The sequence below is a fragment of the Citrus clementina genome, unplaced genomic scaffold (assembly GCF_000493195.1).
Source record: "Citrus clementina cultivar Clemenules unplaced genomic scaffold, Citrus_clementina_v1.0 scaffold_8, whole genome shotgun sequence".
Taxonomy (NCBI): domain Eukaryota; kingdom Viridiplantae; phylum Streptophyta; class Magnoliopsida; order Sapindales; family Rutaceae; genus Citrus; species Citrus x clementina.
This window is the reverse complement of record NW_006262022.1, coordinates 13,756,704-13,764,541: the sequence shown is the minus strand read 5'-3', so window position 1 is coordinate 13,764,541 and position 7,838 is coordinate 13,756,704. Positions and strand designations below refer to the sequence as shown.

At 31.2% G+C, this 7,838-nt stretch overlaps 1 long non-coding RNA gene across 2 annotated transcripts; it reads left to right on the top strand.

Annotated features, from left to right (window-relative positions):
- The first annotated feature begins 460 nt into the window (after positions 1-460).
- LOC18033983 lies at positions 461-3,114 on the top strand. 2 transcript variants are annotated; one of them, XR_002904300.1, is made up of 3 exons: positions 461-1,963; positions 2,420-2,462; positions 2,737-3,114. It is a non-coding gene; the product is annotated as an uncharacterized LOC18033983 (long non-coding RNA). The 2 variants fall into 2 exon arrangements; XR_002904299.1 differs by having other exon boundaries at positions 2,420-3,114.
- The last annotated feature ends 4,724 nt before the right edge of the window (positions 3,115-7,838 follow it).

The following is a 7,838-nucleotide window of genomic DNA, read 5'->3' as shown; positions in this document are numbered from 1 at the left end:
GTCATCAAATGTCAAGATTTGCCTGCATGATAAATGATTTTGTTAGCTTAAAGGGCTACACATACACTACAAGAAAACAGGCAATAAATAACGGATAATTTATGACAGATTATAAGTATATCATAAAATTATGACAGAATTATGATAAAATTTTCAACCTATCATAGATTTATGATGGGCTTCTGCTAGAAATATTTACTATCATGAATTTATGATGGTTTTATAATAGGATTATTTTTTATCATGAAATTATGATAGAATTATGATAGAAATTTATTCTATTAAAATCGTAAGATAGAAAAATGATTTTGACTATATTTGACTCAAATTTGATGTATTATTTTATTTAAAAAATAAAAGATGTGTTTTAATAATTAAAAAAAATGCCACCAAAACGCTACCGTTTTAGCAACTTAAAGCTTTTTTTCTTTTTTCCAAGTGTTAAACGTTATAACGCTACTTAGAAATCGAAATCCCTAAATGCTACTTTTCTTCCTCCTCGCCATTCACAAACCCTCTGTCTGAAACCCTTATTCTTGCCGTCCTTCTACCGTTCACAACTGTCGTTGCCACCATACTTGATTTCTTCTTGCTTAGTTTCACTTTGGCCTCTAATACGATCTGTCTCCTTCACTTTGTTTCACTCTATCTCCTTGGCTTTTAGATCGGAATGGACGTTGACTCCTCCCTCCTCCCTCCTCCCTGCCACCACCACTGTCCGTTCCTCCTCCTCCTCCGGTGGTTGCACTGATATTCTTGGCCGGAGTAACACCCCTACCTTCTCTTATTTCAAAGACTGGAAGTTTAATTACGGAGCCGATCTAAAAGCCAAGGCGAGCCTTTTTCTTGTCAATTTCGTTTGGTTTGATTCATACCCTTTATGGGTTTTTGAAGATTAAATCTTTGATGGGTTTCTTTTTTGTTTTTGTATTTATTATATAGTAGACACATTATTTTGTTTTTGTTTTTTTTCCTTTTTGTTTTTCTTTGTCTGGCATAAGTTATTTTCCTAAATTTTTGGACGGTTGTAATTAGTGGGTCTATTTCAGTTTTTGGATCTTGCTTCTTGAATATTCAAAGTTGCGTTTTCTTTCTTTTTTGTTTTGGTTGAAGAAATTTGATTATGTTTCACTTCTGTGATTAAGTTAAGTTTCTTCTATTAGCTTTATTTACTCCATAATTTCTTTTTTACTAAGTATTTGCAAATGAATATTCCATTTTACTTTCACTATTTTATTTTATTTTTGCTCTTTTTAACGTTTAGTCAATTATTCTCATCTATGGAGTTTTAAACGTTGGTATGTGCTTAAGCATTGAGTGCAGATGTGGACTGGAAGTGTGCCGATGTATAACATATTTTAATGATATGCCTCATACATGAAACATAATTTTCTAAGGAAATTCTTAAATTTACTTGTAGAATGAGTTATGATTCATAAATCTGGAGTACATAGTAATTGATGTCCCTGAATGTAATGGAATTCAATAGAAATTATACTGCAGGCTAAGGAGTTTTTAAATCAGGCTGTGATCAATGACGTTACTATGTTTTTTTTTTCCCACTCAATAGAGAAATTTAAAATCTGTTTCTTTTGGATCATTTTAAATTTGCTAAATTTCAGGTATTGGCACCAATTCATGTACTCTTCCTATTGGTTTGATCTTATCTAGATATGTATCACAGCAAGCACTTTTGCTGGCCTTGAATAGGCCATATGCAGGATCACAAAGTTATTGGTATTTCTAATTTTTGCCTTTTTGTGGAGGGGAATGCTACCTCTCCTGCTGTATCAAAGTCTTTGAGTCAATTTCAGTGAGATCTGCTTCCTCAATTGCATGTAATAATTAGGACTTTTCACTTTTGTTTTTCAAATATCCATAGCCATGAACTATAACTTATATGTTTGCAAGGGGTAAAGGTTATATACAGAACAAGAGAACTAGAGGAACAACAAGTCAAAAGGTCAGTGTATACTGATATTCGATTTAAATGGTCAATGTTGATAGAGATTATTTATTTTTATTTTTAATTATGCATAGTTTTATCCAATTTCTAATTGTTTCAACTAAGATGCAACACACTTTGTTTTGAGTTTCTTGTGTGCATACACAGACTTTTAAAACTATGACGTAAATGTGAAGAGTTTATGGCATTGGGTTGGGGGTGAGGGGTTTAAATTTTGTTGCAAGGTTATTCAGTTTTGTTTGTTTATTACCTGAGATAGCTGCTGTAAGACGTACCTAGCAATATTGATATGGTAGTCTTCCTTAATTATGTGAGTGGATCAGTACTTATTACACGAATAAAATCTCATTAGTATATTTTGGTGCAAAAAGAATTTCACACTCTTTATTTTGATGGCCCCTTTGCATTGTCACGTTGACATGAACGATAATCATGCAATATAATTTGTTTCAGGAGAGTAGCATTGAGTGAGATGATATCAGGGAGCCTTATTGAGGTAGGATCTCTCTTTTGGTTGCTTCCCATGCTTCTGGCTAGGCAAACAGATAAATCAATGTAATATCAGTCATTGTAGGCTTGTTTATTAAAGGCTTCACAAGTTTTTTCTAATATGATTATCATCTGGAACTTTTCTAGACACTCTTGGATGGTTGCATCTTAACACGAGCACAAAACATTCCTAATTGTTGATTTATCATGTTGTCACATGTCTCAATGTTTAAGAAGAACTATGACCATCTTCCTAAAGATGTTTACTTTGGAAACTATAGGGAAGCAGCCTGCAATAATCTGCAGTTGCAGCATAAAAACAGTACTGGGTATATGGTTGGAATTACAATGCTGTTGGAAGATGGTGGGTTGCTAGGTATGAGTTAGAGTGTTGATGGGTATGTGGTAGTTGGAGTATTGCCACTGGAAGAGGGTAGTATTGCTGCTGGAAGTCTTGCTATTGGAGTATTTCCATTAATCTTTGGGAGTTTTGCTGGGTAATTTGGCTTGGTGGCTGGAATTTGAATTGCTTTTCTTGAAGTTTAATTGGAATTTAACAATTGTTTTATATTTTTTTATGGTTCTTTTTAATTTGAGATGTTTTATTATGTATTGGTGGTGATGACATTGGATATATAATAGATGTATTTATTTTGAAATTAATTTGTTGGATTGAATGGATGTTAATTAATATTAATTGTTTTTAGTTTTTTTGACAATATTCATTTTTATTAATTAATTAAATTTGTAAACAAGAATTCATAAATAAATTATAATCATAATATAATTTTTAAAAAATATATATATAGCTTTATGACGGGAAATACCCATCATAAAGTCTTTCATAAAAAATTTCTTGCCAAAATTGAATAATAAATTTACAAATGACAATTTAATTTCCTGCCAAAAATTTAAAAAAATGGGACAAAAATTTAAAAAAATTTTAAATTTTGAATTAATTATTTTTTCACATTAAAATATTATGTGATAGATATATGACTATAACATGCCATCATGAATTCATGACGGAAAATATTCTATCATAAATTAATGATAGTGATAGATAACGGATGAACTGTTTGTCATGCACCATCTTTTATGACAGTTATTTTCCGTCATCTATTGCATGTTTTCTTGTAGTGGTAATGTAATTTTGATGATAACAAACATGCGTTTTAAATGATTTGATAAATATTGTATTTTACATTTTCACTAGTTCTTGAAAAATAATATTTATGATGAAATGAACCACGTGAAATTAAGTTCAAGACACTCAACGGACAACAGCGCGATTAAGAATAAAGTTTAGAGCTCAACGGATTCATTATTGGGACAATTCTTGTAAAGCCAATATGATTTTAATGTATATATGGTTTAACATTTGATAAACTCAAGATTTCGTTTAATAAATCATTATTTTTCATAAATTAAACATTTTACAATTATAAACCAAGCATTTATCATGCAGGAATTTTTCAATCATAAATTTCGCCACAAACAAAATAGTTTACCCACTAAAATTAACCAGATAATAATTCACTTGTGAAAATTAATTTTCCCGCTAAAATTTTAAATTTAAAATAAAATTCAAGTTTCATGCCAAAAATTTAATTAAAATATTCAATTTTTAAGATGACAGACATATGATTTTTAAACACTATCATAAGTTAATGACAGACTTTTTCTCTATCATAAAAGAGTGACAGATACATAGATGATGGATAAATTCACTGTCATCCACTCCCTTTTATGACAGTTTTTTCCTGTCATCTATTGCTAGTTTTCTTATAGTGAATGAGTAGTTTATTAATTTAAATTTCTACTCTAAAATTTTTAAATCAATTTTACATCTATTCTTGTAAATTTATTATGTTGAAAGCTTTAAAGTATAGTTTAGTAATGTGTTTGATAAACTCTAGACTTGGTTTTACTCATAATCACTTGCATTCAAATGGTAAAATGTTGGCTAATATTAATTTTCTTTTGGAAATCGCAATAAGATTAATGTTATGAGGTTTCATTCTAAACTTCTCTTGAGATTCTTAGGTGAATTTGGGGTGTTACAATTCCTTTAGAGTTAATGAGGTAAGGAATCTCCAGAAATTGAGATTTTCACGAATAAATCTCCTAATAACTCTTTCACTTGATGGCTCAATCAATCATGTTCAGTAAGATCCATACGATAATAAAGTTGATTTGGTGATATAGAACCTAGTACCAAATTAATTTAATGTTGTATATTCCTAAGATGTAGCTCATTAAGGAATAAATCTAAAAATTGTAAGAGAGGGTAAGTTTTAAAAGAGTTGTGGACAAAACTAAAATTTGTATAAAATTATTAGGTGAAATTGTAATTAAGCAAAAGTTCAAAGTAACCCAATGATTGGAAATCAAGGATGGGTAAATATGAAAGATTTAAGGTTAGATACATTTTAATATAGCATATTATAAAGTTCAATACATTTTAATTAATCAAAAATTTTATTGCATGTCAATTTATGCCTTTTAAATAAAAGGCAATATAAAACTATGCTAAAAAAATTAGGTCTTTATAGAATGAAAGAGTGCTTTACCAACAAATTTAACAAATGTCTATACTTTATTTTAAACTTTATTTTAAAAACTCACAATAATTACAATAACACAATTTATAAAATAGGTAGATGTTTTTTTATTCAACATTTTGCAATAAAAGTAGTTTATTTTATTAGTTACATCAATTATAATCTCGTTCTTAACCTCTTTTTTTCAAATTTCTTTAACTTTATAATATGACAAAAACATTTATGCCATGTTTTATAAGCATATCAACAACCACCAATTGATAATTAAATTTTTGGATTAATAAATTAAAGCTATATAATGCAAACCAAATAGTTTCTTTTTTTTTTCTTCCCTAAAGATAGGAGAGAGGGAAAAATATATGAATTCTTTTTTAGACTTTTATTTCTCCAAAGATTCAAACTCCCGTTTGAAAAAGGATGATTATCCTTTCATTATGTCAAGTATTGTGAAATAACAGACCACTGCACAAATTATTGAAAGGTAGCACTCCATTACATAATTCTTTTAAAAATAATAGTTTACTATTTTTTTTTTGGTCACACCCATTATCTAACTAGTTAGTTGGCACATGAAATATAAATTTTGCCCTCAATGAATAACTCCGAAAACAAAAAGAAAATGATACAAATTAATGCCATGTGAACTTATAGTTTTGCCTTGCTCTTGGTGTGAAAAAACATATCATTGTCGCTTAAGTTCACAATGATAATAAAATGACAATATTGCCCTTATAATTGATTTGCTGCATGATCAATTGTAAATTCACACAAATGTATTAAACATTTGTCTTTAAAAAGTTAATGTAGTGGAGTGTTATATTTTCAATAATTTATGTTGAGTTTTTTTATTTCACATTACTTGTCATAGTGAAAGAATAATAATCTTGGACTTAATTACAAATTTGAGTTTCATTTGATGAAAATACAATTTTGCCCATATGACATGATATCATCACTAGATTAACAACAATTATGAAAATGTTGTAAACTGTTATTTTTAAAAAGCTAATATAGTGATAAGATATAAAAAATTATTTTGTTAGGAAGTACTTTTTCGCAAAACTTAAGATAGTGGATTGTAGCTGCTGTAAGACTGTCTTGTCTTTTGGACAAGTTATGTTTGTCTTGTCTTTAGGACAAGTTAATATCTAGTTCTCAGAATTTCATTTTATAACAGTTATTGGCTGTGGTTTTTGAGATCTTGCAATGGCCACAAACGTTGAAGCATTGGAAACCACTATCAATAGTGACTATGCTAGTATGTCCATCGACAAGGAGGAGGAAGGAGGATTGATAGTCACAGGGGATGAGGGGGAAGATGGTGGTCAGGGGAAACTCCATCTCTGATTTTGCTTAGTTGGCAGATTTCTTACTGACAAAGTGATAAATTTTGCTGCCATGAAAAATACAATGGCGTCGCTGTGGCGTCCTGGCAAAGGAGTGTGCATCAAAGATCTATCACCAACACTATTCCTCTTCCAAATTTTCCATGAGATTGATATTAATAAGGTGTTAGAATCGGGGTCATGGACCTTTGATCAACATATTCTGCTTGTAAAGCGGCTGGAGGAAGATGAGCAACCACAAAATATTCTTTTATTAACTACTTCCTTCTGGATACAGATCTATAATTTACCAATTGGATTTATGTCAGAGAAAATTTTGAAAGACATTAGGAATTATATTGGTATTTTTTTGGCTTCGGATGAGAATAATTTGATGGGGGTCTGCCGTAATTATATGCGCATTCGTGTTTCCATGGATGTTCGAAAACCTCTTAAGCGTAGGATGAAGTTGAAAAAAGCAAGAAGTGATTGGATTTGGGTTGATCTTAAGTATGAGAGGCTAAATATTTTTTGTTTCACTTGTGGTTTACTTGGGCATACTGCACAGCAATGCCCCAAACTGTATGAGTGCCCGAAAGGTGAAATTGTGCCTGTCTATGGCCATTGGTTGAAGGCGGCAACTAGGAGAACTGTGATGAATTCCGCCAAACGATAGCTGTGCCAGGGACCACTGGAGATGGTGGAGACAAATAAAGGAAAAAACATGGATCAAGCAGTTGCCATGTCAATTGATTCGGTAAAATATTTGGAGTTGCTTTTTCTAAGCCTTTTTATTGGTGGAGAAAATGTGGGAAACATGGCTCTCAATATGGTAGTTGATAAACAATTGCCAATTGGAAATCAATTTAAAGAGAAGTCGACGAGTGAGACAGCTGTTGTTGTAGATGGCGATATGGAAGGTATGAAGGATTTGAAAATGGCCTTATTGTCAATGATTTAAAAAGGAGAAGATCTTTAAATGGGCTTCACATTACCATGGGCCTAGGTGAGCAATTTTCAACAAAGATTGACACATCTGAGGAGGCAAAAAATGGACTATCGGTGGGACCTGTAATTCAGGCCCACCGAGCCCAATGAGTATCTTGAGTTGGAACTGTCGTGGGTTGGGCCACCTATGGACAGTTCAATTGTTGAAAATGCATAGGCCACCATATCAACAAAGTGAGCAAGTCTATGAATCTCTCTTCGTTGCCTTCTATATGAAATTGAATCTTGTTATTGTGAAAGTTCTTGGGTCAAAATTTTTTCTTTATCCTCGATTGATGGAGATTCACTATCTATATCCTCGACACTAACTAGATCAGATTTAATATTTTCAAACTCCAATTGTTGCAAAGTGCTACTGGTCTTGTCATCCTCTTGAGAATCTTTTGTTTCAACATGGTTGATCCATCAAAAGTCACATCTCTGGTAAAAATAAACTTCTTTGCAACATGACACAAGAGACGGTATCCTTTTAATCTACAATTTATA